The sequence below is a fragment of the Brienomyrus brachyistius genome, chromosome 23 (genome assembly GCF_023856365.1).
Source record: "Brienomyrus brachyistius isolate T26 chromosome 23, BBRACH_0.4, whole genome shotgun sequence".
NCBI lineage: Eukaryota > Metazoa > Chordata > Actinopteri > Osteoglossiformes > Mormyridae > Brienomyrus > Brienomyrus brachyistius.
Window position 1 is genome coordinate 1,251,396 of NC_064555.1, and position 17,536 is coordinate 1,268,931.

Here is a 17,536-nt window from a genome sequence, read left to right on the forward strand (position 1 = left end):
ATTAAAAATAAGACGCTGTCTCGTGAGCAGGCTTTTTCGGAAGACAATGTGTTCCGGCCACTGTCGTCCTTAATGTTTAGGCAGCTCAACAAGCCGGACAATTCTATAAACATTAATAAAACGGCTCTTGAACAGGAGCCGGCTCCCGTCGTTCATTAAAGAGTCGGCTCAGACAGCCATCTTGTTCGCGAATGACATCACTAGTAATGAGGCGTGAACTCTCGTGTCAGTGGGCTCTTTGCACGTCAGTCATGGAAGTGCGGCTCGCTCATTTCCGGCCTGTGAAAAATGACATTGGTTTATACATGCCGTTTACAGGACTTGCCCAAACTTATGATCAACGACATACATCACTTTTGTAAATCCTTCTCCAAAGTACCAACGAGTAAATTAGAGAAGGGCTTTAAGATGTTTGTTTTGTCTTACATCCACGGATACGACGGGGAGTCTTATTCGTTCAACTTTGTGGCTGGCTTTAGACTGAGACATGAAGAAGAAAAGAATCGGTTATGATGATCATGCGATTATAATTATCAATTTCGCCCAGGCAGACGTCCATCCACCCATCCATCCATCCATTTTCCAAACCGCTTATCCTACTGGGTCGCAGGGGGTCCGGAGCCTATCCCGGAAGCAATGGGCACGAGGCAGGGAACAACCCAGGATGGGGGGCCAGCCCATTGCAGGGCACACTCACATGCACTCTTATGAGCAATTTAGCAAGTCAAATTAGCCTCAGCATGTCTTTGGACTGTGGGGGGAAACCGGAGTACCCGGAGGAAACCCCACGACGACATGGGGAGAACATACAAACTCCACACACATGTAACCCAGGCGGAGACTTGAATCCGGGTCCCAGAGGTGTGAGGCAACAGTGCTAACCACTGCACCACCATGCCGCCCAGGCAGACGTGTTCACTATAAAGTCAACATGTTGGTATTTTTCGCTCGGAATTTGCCAGAATTTGTTTAATATCTTAAGGGCAATTTTGTTTACAGAGATTTCATAATCCATTTTATTTATTGTTTTTGGTTGAGTTTGGTTTTTATTAAAACTGCATTTTTTGTTTACAGAGACTTCGTAATCCATTTTATTTATTGTTTTTGGTTATTTTGTGTATTTATTTTGGATATTAAAAATGTCTTCCAGTACCAGTGGTAAATGTTCTTTAAAGATTAAAGTTTATTGATCGCTGAAAGGGTGTACTTACATTAATATGCCATTATCATTACATCAGTTGAAAATGGTCTCACAACAACAATATTATTGTTTATAGCAATAATTCCTGGGACAATTTATCATCCAGCAAAATTTGTTATCGTCACAGGCCTACTGATGAGGCCTGTTTTAACATATTATTTATATAACACGCAAGAGTTTCAAGACTATTTCGTTTCCTTGATAACTTAAATATGTTGACATTTGAATTATTATTGTAAAAATACGGTATTCCAAACGATTACCAGGTAAAATAAAGAAAAGGCTACCGATGCCTGAACCGTGTGCAACGTGCAGAACATCTCACAGCATATTTTAAAAACACACAGAGACCAGAAGACACTCCAAACCTTTTTACAGCCATTTTCTGGACAGGAAATGGACTTTGCAACCATGAGGTTCTCATAGAAAAAAGGCCTTTCCAAATGCTGCAGCTACTATTCCGAAAAGAAAGCAGTCACATGCCTCACTGCATCGGGAAAAAGTTTTACGCTGTCAAAAAAAACGTTCAGACTCAACTGGTTTCAACCTGATAAGAAGGTTGTACAATTATCCACAAAGAGAAAATTGCAAACATTATAGGCCAGTGTTACACAGAAATGCCAATAGGATAAATAAAGAAAGCTCACTGAAAAAAGGGCAAAGAATAGCTTCTATGCACACATGAATAGAGAGTACGGTAGGTTACACAATGAACATTTCAGCTGTCAGACAGGCAGCCAGAACTCTGATACAAAGCACTAGCACTTCAGTTCGGATGGTGTTATCGTTGCATCCTATAAAATAAACTGGCCTTTTTCACTCTGAATGCTGAACTCTGGCCAGCCACCAAAAAAAAGCAGGAGGATGGAAATCATGTCGCCTTTTTATAGCGACTGCCGTATTAGAGATTCTGATAGGGTCACACAGAGCAAGGGAGGTACTGAAATGCCCTTTACGGCAACCTTCATTTTATCACATGCCAGGAAGTCTTATTATAATGGACATGATTTACATAGATAGGTACACTGGCAGTGGACGTCCACCAGTGAAATCTATGCATCAGTCACACGTGGGAAAAAGAAAAACTGTTGTCCGCCCTCTAAATCACGTTTAAAGATGCTGCATCTTTTTGTCAACGGATCAACTCCCACACGGCACTCCAGCAACCAGTCAACCTTCTCACGCTCTCAAACTGGCTGCCTTCCCTCGGTTTCTCCCCCCCCCTCCCCCAAAAAGCTAGAGAATAACAAAGAGTGGAACACAAACAAATAACCAAACAGAGGACTCAGCTGCAGAGAGCTGTCCAGCAAGAGAGCTGAGGAGGACCTGCTGGAGAAGATCTGCGTGGACCGTTTGTATACACTACTCCCTGCATACATACATGACACATTTGCGCACTGTCCCCTCCTTAGCCAATAGGGAGGCCAGAAGGCACCAGAAGGAATCAGGTTCACCTGAACATCCTCCACCCCTTCAGAAGGCAAACAACTTTAAATATGCAGTAAGGAGAGAGACTGTACACACTACCTATGTGGGTTACGGAGTTACCAGCCTATTTCAAGCAACAAATTCAAGCTAAAACTGTATAACTTCAACGCAGTTGCATCAAAGGGGTCCGGCCATCCTCTCATCCCAATGTAATCAAAGAGTTATATCAGGTTCTATATATCCATGATCCATCCATCTGGAGGTAGCTCTTCCATTCCCGCCTAATCCTCGCCACATTCCTAGAGCAGCCAATTTCAAGCTTAGCCTGTATGCAGAATCCCCTAAGGGTCACACTTACGCAATGGGCAGACGCCACTGAAATCAAGTGTATCGTCACTTCCCGATGATGTTTATCGGGCTGAAGCGATGGGCAGACCCTGCAGCCCAACAGCAAGCGGGGTCACGCGTAACGCAGGACGCTGCAATGCCGATGCATGCACGCAGCGGTCAACAGAACTCCCGGCAGACTGACAGGAAGGGGCCAAGCCACAAACGCCAACGACATTCTCTGCATAACTCAGCACCAGCAAAGCGTACGCCTCTGTCATATATAGTACACTACACACTACGCTCTACACGTATGAAAATGTCTCCACTGCGGTTCTTTGACAGCGTTCGGCAGATGTTCAGCACACTTTTACTACATTTCTTTTCAAACCTTCCTGCCAGACCTCGAAGCATTTAAGCACCAGAGCCGTTAAATACTTGAAATGCCACTGTGAAGGTCGCAGATTTATCAGTGTGACGGGCTAAGTAAACAGGGGGTAACAGAGACTCCTCAGGTCACTGCACCTTAGAGATTCTATCTGGAAGAATAGATTCTAGGTACCAGGGGGGAAGTGGTGAAGTGCGACTATATTTGTAGAGAGGAGCCTAGTTTGTTTTTGGTCGGTTTGTAACTGCTGGGAGAAATGTGGTGAGCTACTGCACATCAGCGGGTTTGAGGCAGCTCTGTCCCCTGTGGGATTGGATAGAAACGATCGCCTTCTTTTGGAACTACATTGCGTTTCTGATTTTTTTTTTTTTTTTTTTATTATGGCAGCAGTATTGGCTCCTCCCATAATGTTTTATAATCACCAGAAACAAATTCTGACAGACAAAAAAAAAAAAAACTGCAAAAACATATCTGTCATTTCCTCCCCCAGCCCTGCGGTCGCCCAGCCCCCAGGCACCCTCCAGTGACTGAACCACCTGAACAAACTCAGGCACCTCCTCCACCGACAGCCCAGCAGAACAAGCCTGGCTAATTCATCTGCAATTCAAGCAAAGCAGCTCTGATTCCTTCATTTTCAGTAAAATTGTTTTTCAGCCTCCCAGGTAATGAAATGAGATTAAACTCATCACAACCTAGTTAATATGAAAATTAATCATTAATTATTTCTGCAGTACTTAAGAAGACAGTGCACATTCTTGGAACTTTATTCAAATGCAGAAAAGACAAATTTCTACGACTGCAAACATTCATGTAATGCTAGCTAAACAGGAAGCATCTCACGGCATATGAAAAACAGTCCTGGTGCAGGACAGCTGGGCTCTTTAAAATCTATACAAAGCCTACTGTAAACACACCACAGGTCACATGGAACGAGGCAGATCGAGAGCGTCCTGCGATCTCCCACGAATGATACAAGCACAAGTGTGATATATTTGTTAATTTTTTTCCACCCACAAACACAGAAGGCTTTTACCTCATGTAAAATCCGAGAGGCTACCAATCGGTACAACACGCGACAGTTTTATAACAGCAGACGATAGTTTTGTTGTACTGGGCTTGAATTAAAGACAATAAAATCTAACTTCAACATTCAATTTCTATCACCAAAATACCAACAGAATTTTAGCTTCTAGTCCTTATCTTGGACCGACTATCAAGGCTTCACTCCAACGTGAAATTTTCGGAGCTTTAATGACGTGGAGAGCAGGCAAAAGGACCATAAAGAGGCTTCTGTGACCGATGTAATTCGAAGCTAAATAAACATGCATTTTGACAAGGACTTCATCAATAAAAAATACCACTTTGCGTTTGGATTTTTGTCTCCTACGCCTCACAAGTCCAACCCTCAAATTTCACAATGAAAAAGGTACCAAAACATCTCTCCGCACAACTGTTCCTAAAAGATGAATTTGATATGATTCCCAGCCAGAATAAGAACATTAATGATTTATATGAATGACACATAGAATCACTTTCTTACCTCCCTCACACTCCGGCAAAACCCGCCTAGCAGATTTCAGTATAATGGATTAAATGCACGTATATCCAAAGATATTCAATTTAAACTTCATTTCTACACGTAACCTGCATGGCTGTTAGAATTGAAAACACATCCGTACGCAAAATGTGTGTGATCGGAGCTGGAGGCGTAGCGCGGGCCGGCGGTTTAGGGGGGCCAGGGGGCTTCTCTGGACCCCTTAATAACCTTCCGAGTGTTTACACCCCAGTACATACCTTTTCCCTGCATTCTTTCCTACATGTCGCCGATCTAGGCAATAATACCCATTCGTGCGCTTTAGAGAATTTACGGCAGATTTAGCCCGGTGACAGTATCCACGACCTATACGCAGAAACTCACCCTTAGCTAGAAAATGTAATGCAGTTTAAAAATAATAACAGCTACGTCCACGTTAGTGAATACAGGCTATCGAATAGATACCGAAAAACATCTGGTGGATGTCGGATCACTTGGCAACGATCGTGCTCGTCTTTGATCCCATTGAAAGACACACAGAAGTGTGATTTGGATAAAAAAGGGTTAGTGCTCCGCTTCGAGCGTCTACAGCACACATACCCCCCTATAGCAGCGAATAACGAGCAGCATTTCTTACAAATCTGAGACTCTACGTCAATGGCTAGCAGTACAGCTAAAGTTAGCCAGCTCGGGGGGTTCAGCATTTTACTTGGTGTTTTTTAAAGCCAGATAATCAGATGTTGAAACCTTTTGAGATTTAAGGTGCAAAGGAACGACACAACTAAAAACTCAACGTAAAATATAAGCAGATATTATTATTAACGTTAGATAGATAGCTAGCAGAGGGAGAAACCATTTCTTACTGATGGAAAAAATACACAGGAAATGCCTCCCTCGAGTTAACATTCAAATTAGTTTCTAGGAGTAAAATAATGGCTGGACGTTGATAGTTTATATTATAAACCACACTTTGTTAAAAGGAATTAAATGCGACTGAAATGTTTAGAGATTCGTTGCTTTAAACGGCTAGAGACTCACCCATGGCGTTGACGTTCCCAGCTGCCTCAATAGCCGATTTTCGCCGAGCGAAAGTTCCCCCCTCGCGATCTCACGTCGGCCCCCACAGCGCCGCGTACGCCTACGTAACATTTCTCACACGCGTAGCGTACCGTAGGCTTTCGGACACTGACAGAAGTGCGTACGCCGCCGTTGGTGAATAGCGGCAGGAAAACGCCAGTCAAGCACCGCGAGATTACACAGAGCCACACCAAAAAGAGATTTTAGGGATGTTTTAGGAGGCGAGCGCAAGTTATTTCCGAGGCACAATTGCTTTTCAGGTCTTAAATACAAATGACAGAAAAATAAAGATAAATAGGTACAAACGGCTACTGTCATCGTCCAAACAAATCTGGAGTAATTGTTATCCCGTTAGAAAACTCAAGGTGCCTTCGAAAGTTTACTCTTTGATGAACAGAATCAATGATGATCTACATTGCATCTCTAGTTAAATGCATGCATATCACTCCTACATATTTTGATTAAATAATGCAAATTAACTGCGATATTTCAAAGTTTATATTTCATGGGATGATTCATATACAGTGAAATGGCGTAGAATGAATGACTGTCGCTGAGTGCGTTGTGCCAAGAGCGCAAATAAACCTGGCACAATGTAAATTATTGTAAGATAATTTAACTGTATGAATGAAGTAGTAAAATAACTATTCCTCAGATATTTACACATGTCCGTTTGTGTTATTAACACTGGAATGAGTCGCACTCCCTGTCCGACTCAAGAAAATTGGAAGGAAGGTCTCGCCCCCTACTTGTCGATTTAGGGAACAGCAACGCAGTCTTTAATTTCGCGGTCCAATGGCTACAAAGTTAATTGTATGTAAATAAATATTGTATGAAAATTATATCCTCACTAAACAGACGAGCTTTCAACTTCTGCATAGTACCCACAAGAGATGCACATAGCTTGTTAGAAGTGTTTGGACACCTTCCTAGGTAAATGTTTCGATACATGCAATATACGATTAGCTAATGTTTCAAGAAATTATTTATTAATATAAATTGGCAAAGAGCAAGTGCTAACAGCGAATTTTGCTTGTCATAACGTTAAACATGTATTTACGTTTTTTCGTTATGACTAAGTACAGCCTAAAATAAGGCTTATTATTTTTTTGTGACGGCATTTTAAACGTGTTTGCTGTTCGTAATCACAACGACAGTTCGCACGCGAGAGGTCACTAAAAAGGCAGAAAACTTGTAGGGTAGAACAAATTATATTTTGATTAATTTAAATATACCTGCCCTACGTCTCACACCTGTTAATTCAGCTGAGATTACCTAAGTAGCCTAATCATCAGCTGTTTCTGCTTACAGATTTTCTCGATTGCTTTAGAAGATTACTCAAATGGCAATTTACATTTGCAAAACAAGTGTAATCCCCACACCATAATGTCACTTCTGCACAGCAGAACGTCATTTTTCATTGCTTCACAAAAAATTCCAAACGTTTTAGTACATATATATGCGGACGATTCCAAGGGCCTCTGAGTGACAGGGGGCTCTAAAGGATTCGAAATAATGGATTGATCCGGGTTGGGGGCCCAAAATCTCTAGCAGTGTCCCTGCCCACTGTACATGATTTTGTTGAGATTTCGTTCCTTGTTGAAATGTTGAAATTTTTCACATGAATAAGTATCAACTTGGTAATGAAAAATGATCAGTCTGTCACAATAAGAAAGTAGGAATGATCATTCAGAATACCGAAGCTCGGGAGCATGCAGTACTTACGCTGACAACATAAGCATTTTGACTCTAATGGATAAAATACGTGCTGATTGTTTTTTTCATTTTGGTGGCACTGTCGAATTCATTGGTGGAATTATTTGCTTTTGAGACACGAGTTAATTTCCAGGCTTCTGCAGCTAAACCATAATGTTGTGCTATATACATGAACTGTTTTGATAAATAATCTTCAGCATGTTAAGTGTGTGTCATGAAATGTACCAAAGCAATTGAGAAAATGTGTGATACAAGCTTGCTTTAGCTTAAAAAGTATGCGCAGTCGTCAATAATCAAGTTAACAAGAACGTTTATGAATCTTAACAACGTTTAGTTACGAGGACACATTTATAAGTTTGAATATGTGTGTATTCAGGAATACGAAGATGAAACGTATATGTTATACAAAGGATTTTTTTTTTGCTGAACAACAGATTCTATTTAAGCACCTTTCTGTGATCCACGCATCTCCTAACTGCACTCAGATCAGTGACCCAGGAGCCTGATATTACTTTGGCTTTAACGCTGAGTCGCCTTTACATCGTGCTGGATTTTGTCGTTTAGTGGCACTGCTGCCCAGTATGGTGACATATGTGAGTCTTGCTTGTAAATGATTTTAATTTCATTTAATCGAAATGCCTCTCAAACCTCTCCTGTAAGTAAGGTGCCAGGTCCATTCAAACTGAAAACCTATCAGCACAGAAATCGCCGTCCCCTCACCTGGCCATCGTGTGACACCTCTGTTGTGTGCTACTCTTGAAACCTGATGCACTGGCAAAGCCTCTGCATAGTTTACACCATCACAGAGAATGTTATCTATCTAAAGAAGAAGTCGTTTTTACCCTCATTTACTCACAGCCATGTGTTTATGAGCACAAACCCACACATTCTTTAAAACCTCTATTTTATGCTGTATAGTTCCATCACTACATAATTTACAGAACGCATTTTTATGCTGTTGTACCATCATATATCTAATGGAAAACTATATGCATTCTTTAAAATTAAGTTCTTGGCGTAACGCAGCAACCAATATATAATCTTTGTGGTTCAAGTCAATTTTAAAGTGTTTTTTTTTAATGGAATGTTGGCTGTCCTTATTTTCCAAACAAGTTCCTCATCTGGGGGCCAGCTGTACACAAGCAGACCTGTGCCTCGAGTATTCCTATTAATTACAGATCTGTGGGTCCGTCGGTTCCTTCTGGTTTCTCCTAAAAAGGAGGTGCAAGAACGTTCAGGTTTGAGAAGGACAAGCAGTCAGCTCAGGTATCGACTTACGGATGCTAACTGCCGTTGACGTCCTATCAGAATACGCATAAATCAGCAGCCAAGCGATGCATCAGGCAAATGTTGTTTTGCTCGTCTTTCTCATTGCCTTAGATTTGGGTACAAAAACATCTCATTTCAGTAAACAGAAGTGTATTTATTTTGTTCTGTAGCCACCACAATCCACTGTAACTGACATGTTTCTCTTCTCATAGGTCCGCAGTTGCTGAAGCCATTCACAGTAATGGCCTTTATTCTCTCCAGGATGGGCATAGCCGTTTCCAGTGCGTTGTAACTGAAGCTCTGTGGTCACAAGTTCCAATTCCCGAAGCATGACATTACCCAGACAGCCGCTGCCCCAGACATTAAAGTATTTGCTGGTGACTGATCTCCTCTCCATTCTGTCCTTTTTCTTCACTGGCGTCTTAATTTGCTTCAGATGTTGATACAGCAACGGGGAATTTCATCACGATTGCATCAGACTGATCAGTTCAGTGCTTGAAATACGTAAGATGAAACATTTTCAACGTTGTCTCAGTTGAGATTTTTATCCCGGGGCATTATAGCAGAGAGCTCAGCAGAGGTGGGGGCTCGAGTCACTGACTTGCGACTCGACTCGGATTCAAGTTTGATGACTTATGACTCAACTAAGACTGATGAAAAGACATGGACTTGACTTGGACTTCAGGGCAGATGACTTGAGACTTGGACCTTATGACTCGAGAAGACTTGAGGTTATAGTCCCTCTCTGTATACCATTACGCTAATTTTATCATTTCAATGTATGTTCATTCTCAGCTATCTGCATTTTCATTTGACTGAATGCAAGGCCTCCTGAGATGGGAAAATGCATCACTCCCACATATACACAGATGTAAAAACTGTGTGAAGACAACCGTGACAGAGTGGAGACTCTCTTGTAAACCTATACCTCCTATGACAGACTTAACCTACAACATAATGTGTCGGGTTTTTGTATCAGCAAGTTTTAATGACTACAGGTAAAAAAAACTGACATAGGTATTGACTCAAGTTACATGACTCACAACTTCACTTGGACTCGAATCGCAAATTCGACGACGTGATTCGACAACAAAAATGATGGAGAGAGTTGGACTCAACTTGGACTTGAGGGCACAAGATCTGAGACTTAACTCAGACTCGCCAAGGAGTCACTTCTTCCCATTACTGTATCTCAAACCCGTGTGGGAACATTGTACCCTTCATCTCAGCCATCACGTACGTTGGTCCTAACCTCTTCTTCATCTTCCTCTTCATCTGCAGCTCCTTCCAGACTTAGACATCCCTCCGTTCCACTTTTATCCAGTATGTTTGAGACCAGTAGTTATGCTGCCAAATCTATTCCTTGAATGTCCTGCTATATCTCATCACAACTGGCCAGACATGTCATTTAGCTGGTGGGGGGAGTGCTTTAGAAATACAGGACAAATCGACGGCCTTCACCCTGTAAATCGACAAGGTCAATTTCACTTGGTTTAGGTCGCATTAAAAGTTGGCCCCACAGCCACAGTGCATAAACTCATCCTGTTCCATATCACCGATTATTCTTTTAATTAGATCTACTGGGAGACACTGCCTACCTTAGTAAACATGCTAGATCTACCATTGGCTGTATATGGAGTTCCCGGTTCTGTTGAGATTGAAACAAATACAGGACGTCACCAGACCTCCCAAGGTCCCCAATGCAGCTAATCTCACTGTTCTGTGTTGGAAAGGTAGTGAATTGAAGCCTTGCCTATTTCTGACCACCAGCTTTATGTCATACAGCAGGCTTCCCCGCAGCTCAGCATGGCCAGTCCAGCCCGAGGTTCTCACATGCTTCCTGACCATTTTAATGGTCACTGGGACTAAGTTTGACAGAATTTCTCCTGTATGTACTTATGAACCTTTTCCACATCCATGTTCAGCACGTGTTTCTGAAGACGTGTAATTTTAAGCCAGTGAAATGCATTTTACTAGAATTCTTAACTGATGTATATAACTCATGTTGCCATGCAAACTGTGACTATCGTTATGGGCAATAATATTAATAATATCCTTTTCCATATCATTTATCCAGCACTGGAGGACAGAGGACACATGGAGCAGGAGAAACATGGTGACTTTGTTGAAAATAAAGAGCCAGGGCAGGAAACAAAAGGATCACACAGGATAAAACTAACACTAGTGACCAGACCCAACAATAGATACAGCAGAGAGCAACATGAACAACAGAACTAGGGAAGAGAAGACTAGCAGGCACTGGGTTAACGAGGGGATAAACGGGAGGCAGCTGGAGTGAGTTAACCGGGAGGGAGGAACAAGCGGAGATACAAACACAGAACGGGCGTGGCTCCTTAGAAACCTGCTAGGGAGAAACGGGAGGGGCAGGGCAGCAGGGCGTGACAGGAGCCTGTTCTTGAAAGCACGGAGGACACTGAACGGAACTCCCCGCGGTGCGTTTCCCGAAGTCTTCCTAACGCTACGTCGTTCGTAAGTTCTATGTTAAAAGACGGAACTTACGAACGACGTAGCGTTAAGAAGGCTTCATATCCCTGTGTCGTGTTGTGGTTTGTTGAACTATTATATTATAGAGCTGGTGGCTCCACAGATATAAAACAAGGTTGCGGAGATTTGCCACGGTTACGGAATGTGTTTGCTCAGCCTGACCTCAAATGTTCATGCACATTATACTGTTCCTGTAAAGTGCTTCGGGCCGAAAACATCTACAAGCTGAATAAGCGTAAATGTAAAATATGTACATAAAAAATGTGCTGGATAAGTGTTTGGAAGATCTTGGATGAATCAATGATGGAAGGACGAATAATTTCTTTAATATCAAAAGTTTTGTATGTAAGTGGCGTGGGATTGGATAAAATAAAGTAAACTATTTTCAGTGAAATGTGGCAATATTTAAGTGTACACACATATATGTAATATATTAGTTTTATTTTTAAACTCTTAAAATTTGTGACGAAATGTTACCTAGAAAAAAAAAGTCCGAATTCTTTCATTAGTTGCACACTGGGTGGCAGTATTGATACAGAAATGAGCTACATTAATCGCTTCGTTCCCTTTTCTTTTTGAAATAATCGGTCATATCGTTTCCTCTCACATGAACTGATGGCTATCTAGCAGGGACAGGACAGCAGCGCATCGAAAAGGAAACGAAAAGAGAAAAGTTAACTATGTACATGTGGTTATACATTCTGTGGTGATACGTGATGTTATTTACGCTGCGATGTACATGTAAAATGCCGAGTTAAGCACCAATTAAACGGTTAACATGGCAATTAAAATATCCAGCAAGTAGTTTTTAAAATACAGTGAAAAAAACACTCAATAAAACAACACTATAAATGCATACCTTATTTTTCCCCTTTATCTGAGTGCATATATATAGTCCGCACACAAACATTTATAAAAATTACACTTTGATTGTTTTGTCTTTTGGCTGGTGCCCTTGGGAGGTTCCATGTAGCTCTGCTGAAGAGTCAGTGATTGAGTGGCTGCAAAAGTTACCAAAGTCACCCCCCTTCGTGACTAACGAGGGCGCACCACTGGAACTCTTAAGTGGCACGGAGATCGAACGCAAGACCCCAGCAGACCAATGATGTACAATGGGCATAGATGTGATTTATGAACTAGACTGTGTGAACATTTACCATAGTCCATTCAGTTAGCGTGACATAAGGACAATGCAATAAAACCTAAGCTCCAGGGAGTCACCAGCGGCGTTGCAGGAGACATAAGAGTTATAGAGCAATGTACTGTGGGTATGAACACAGACTTGTTACCCTGTTGTACTTTCAGTTTCCCCAGGGGGTGCTGCTCTTGTACTATTAAGCATGGTGCAGGACCTAAATCCAGCTACATCCATCCATGCATTCGTCTTATTTGCTGTTATTGACAAAAAAAGAATAAAGATTAACACCCGTTTGCTTCTCGGCTGCCTTCTGGGGCAGCCTCTGAAATGAGGGGACTTCCATGATGCTGTCGGACACCCGTGGTGTTCTTCCGGTCTTTTTCGCCTATGTGGGGCTGGGGGTTGGGATCAGGTCTTGAAAAGTTTCGCTTATTCCGGAAGCCGCTCTGTTGCCATGATAAGGCCACGGCAGTGCAACGATTCTTGGCAAAAAATCATTTCAAACGCATTACAGAGACAGTAAATGCTTGTTTTTTGTTTGTTTGTCACTGGTTGTTCTTCATTACAGAGAAATTGGTAAAAGGGATTTGCAAGATAGAGGGGCTGTTGATGTCCCTGGGCAGGGCAAAGGTCTGAGTGGATGCTTTCACTTCTCCTGTGCCTTAATACCAATCGTTGGAAATTGTCTTCTGCCCTGTGTCCCCTTTTGGCCTGATGTGTGATCCCAGTGCCTGAGCTTATACCGCACCGTAGCCCTTTCTTCAACCCTCTCCTCTCATTTCTCTGTGTCTTCTGAAGCAGAAACAGTTGCCCTTATTTATTAATTCCTCCTCATCATTTCGTTAAACCTGCTTACGCACTAGGGCCCGGTTTCTTGAAACCTTCTTAATGCTACGTCCATCGTAAGTTCTATCTTCCAACACAGAGCTTAAGAACGACGAAACGTTAAGAAGGTTTCAAGAAACTCACCGCAGTCCCTAAACCTTCCCAACCCCCACGACATTTAAAAAGTAAAATAAAATACAAATAGTAAAAATCAAATCTAACCCTGAAATAAAGCCTTATTTGCCATTTGTACAAATGGATGAATGTTGCATTTACATAGCACTTTTCAAACACCCAAAGCGCTTTATAGAACCAATGGGGAACGACTTCAGCCACCACCACTGTGTAGCCCCCCCCCGGAAGACGCAACGACAGACATTCTGTACCAGGACACTCACCACACAGTAGCAAAGCACCCCCCAGTATCGTTTTGTTCCCCAAGGTACAAACAACATTACCGTACTTCCAATGGCACAAAAATGTTCCTCAGAGTCCATTTCTATACCTTAATTATACTAAATGGTACAACTACCGATAGCTAGGGTACAATTGGTTGACCCTTGAGGATACAGTCCCAGCGACAAGTAATTGTACAAATTTCGCATGTGGCCGGTTGAATTATGGCAGTGAGCGATAGTGGGAAATGACGGTGATCCACCTAGGCTGTAGGAGACAGGTACAGGACAGCGAGAAAGAGGGAGGCGATGATCTAGTGCCTTCTGCTCACACACCTGTCAGTGTCATCGCAGCAGAGAGAACGGTGAAAGGAAGGCAGGACCTGACTTTGACTCTAACGATGAATAATTGACCACAGATCCCCCCCCCACCAGAAAGGAGCAGGTCACCAAAAGGGGTGCCTGCCCAGAGGGAAGCATGTTTGGCGTGTGCACAGCCCCTGCTGATTACCGTGTGCACCCAGCTAAGGACGGCTCTTAAAGACACAGACACTCTGAAGCTGCACTCCAGTGGCTGTGGGGCGCTGTGGTTTGTGGAATCTCATCTGAGTTTAAATGCAGGGAATCAAGATGGAGGCTGGAGGTGGCTTCTCTCCACCATTAATGAGGGCATGAACCCTGATGGGCTTCTGCTAACGAATTCCAGATCTTCGTTACTGGTACATGTCGCAGCAGCCTGGGGACAGTGATCACATTTCATTCATTTATCTGAACCTTCTGTGTTGGGGGCGCAGTGCTGTACCTGCTGTGCTGCAGGAGCTGAACCTAACTGGAAAGACTGAAGGAGAATTCCCCATGTGAGAACTCACCGCAGACTTAATGCTTATCTGAGAAATGCTACTGGATAAAACTGAAAGACAAGGATGGATTTATGGCAGCCAGAATGGATCGATGACAATGAATCATTCACTATATTTAGGATCGCTTACTACTTCAGAGATGGACGGATGGATAGATGGATGGATGGATAGATGGATGGATGGAAAGCGGTCTTTATTTTTCTAATGCCTCGTTCACATTTGATAGAGGCTGACAACACGAAATTTTCACTTCTTCCATCAATTTTAGTCACGTTCCGTTAAAAAAAAAAAACTAACAGCTGAAAAATGAAATTATCACCCACATTTCATGACAATCAAATCCAGCGATGAGAATGTGCCTGGACAGAAGCCCACTCACTGGCGGGCAGCACCATGTAATAAATGTCAGCCATTCATTTCTGCAGACACTCCAGCCCTGGCGACGAAAGCGATGATCAAAGCCGCACGGATCCCGGCAGCTCACCTTTACGGGCTCCAGCCTGGTGCGGTTCCCCACCATCACCGCTATAACTTTCATGTAGCGACTTTCATCTCTGGTACCGGGAAATGGTTTCGTGGTTTTGCCTTTAAAGAGTTCATGTGGAAACAAGACCTTTGCTTATTTTGCCAATTTGCCTCTGAGAGTTACGGTTTTTATTTATTTTTTCCTCCCAGAATTTGCACAATTGAGATGTATTTTCCTGTTCATTAGCCTCAGGCCGAATTGTCTTTCATTTTGTCATGCGCTCAGCGTGTGTGTGTGTGTGTGTGTGTGTGTGTGTGTGTGTGGAAATTCTTCAAGGAGCATCAAAGTGCCAGACCCAGTCCTAGAACCACTGTTTTCTAATTAAATACAAACCCTTGAACAATGTTTCTTGGAATTTTCATCTTTGTATGATTTTCTTGTCCATGTGACCCTGACTGGGATAGAAGGTTAGAAGATGGATGGATGGACAGATGACGGATGGACGGACAGATGCATGGATGGATGGATGGACGGATGATGGATGGAAGGATGGACGGACAGATGCATGGATGGATGGATGGACGGATGATGGATGGATGGACGGACAGACGCATAGATGGATGGATGATTTATATTATGGTCTATTATTAGGTTACTTTGCCTCATATATCTTTTCAAGCTAAACATTTTCAAGTCCCAGCCAAACTTATGTTAATTTGCATCCATAGAATATCATTCGTAAAATTACACACATGAAATTTCACAGTGTACAACTAGCTGATAGTTCTTTAGGGTTACGAAATATAATAAGCATCTGGACAAATCCACTTGCTACATCGCCCAGAGTGGATATCTGTACCCCCCCCCCCCCCCCCCTTTTGAGACCCCCCGACCCCGCCATTGACTCTGTACTGGATAAGTAGTTGATGAACGAACAAATAAAATTCCATATGATATCATGACCACCCTTTACTGCATGGGCAGTATAGAAAATGAGAGGGTGTGGTTTCCTGTTCCTGTCAATAAAACGTATATTGAGATTTAGTAACTAATATACTGTGAAGCCGCTTGAGGTAATGTGCTCCATGAATGACCTGCTTTTATGAAAGCCGAACTGTGTTTTTTTCTCCTGAATGGGTTTTGGATTAGTAATAACAGGAATATAAAATCACCCATCTGTCCAATTTCCATAAGCACTTACCCAGCTCAGTCACAGCAAGGCCCCAGTGTTAAATCATCAAGGCAAAATGAAAAGTATCATTAAGAGTGACGTGGAAACAGTCATGTGCTTCCTCGTTTAGTTACAATGATACGGACGCACGCATACACCTATATATACATGGGCATAACTAATGGGGAGGTGTACCCCCCCTCCAGTAATGGAAGCCAGCCAATACAACCCCTTAAATGGGTGGAGACCTCAACACTCCCCCCCCGCCCCTCATGTTCAACCCAAAGTAATGCCCTTGTCTATATACACACAGAGGCTGTGATTTTCTCTCAAACACACACACACACACACACACACACACACACACACACACACACACACACACACACACACACACACACACACACACACACACACACACACACACACACACACACACACACACACACTGACACACACTAGGTAAATATTATGCAAACAGGGTAACGGAATCTAGATCCATGGTGATGGGTTAGTCCAGGTCTTCACTTGATAAATTTTATCTTTTGCTCCATTTAATTCTCCTGTAGGCTGGAAGATAAACCACACAAACTGAAAACTGTAAGGCTAGTAAAAAAATCAATATCTGCTATATGTTCTTCCCAGATTCTTTGTTTCTTACATGAAACAAATATAGAAAATTATGGTCCTTTTAATTTCCATACCTACTTTGTTTTAATAAATATTCCTTAACTTTATAGGTCTGTGTGTCAGTTGAAGGAAGCTGAAGTCTGGATTTCGGGCTCTGCTGTCTGGGAGCGAGGTAGCATCCACAATTCTGATGGGAATCGAGAGAATTTTTCTTTCTGACAATATATTAATTTCCCAGAATTACCAGAGGTGGATTGAGGAAGTAAGAATAACAAAGGGTCACCCATGGGCAAAATCAGATGATCCAGGAAACAGCCAGAGAGCTTAGATGAGGAATTTTCTTACTGAAATCTGAGCCAATCCAATTAGAGAGCAGTATTCCCTAATACAGGCCCGAATCATTTACAGTAAGTGTTTTAGTCTAATGGAAATGTTATTGTGGAATCTTCCTGTTCATTTCTTATGGACGCCTAGAGCCAGAATATTCCTGAGCCTTATTTGTTTTCATATTTGCTTTGAGAATGTGGGACAGCAGAGGATTTAAAGGAAACCGGAGCAGGCTCCCTCGTTAAGCTCCTTCTCACGGGCGTCACCTAAATTGTGTCT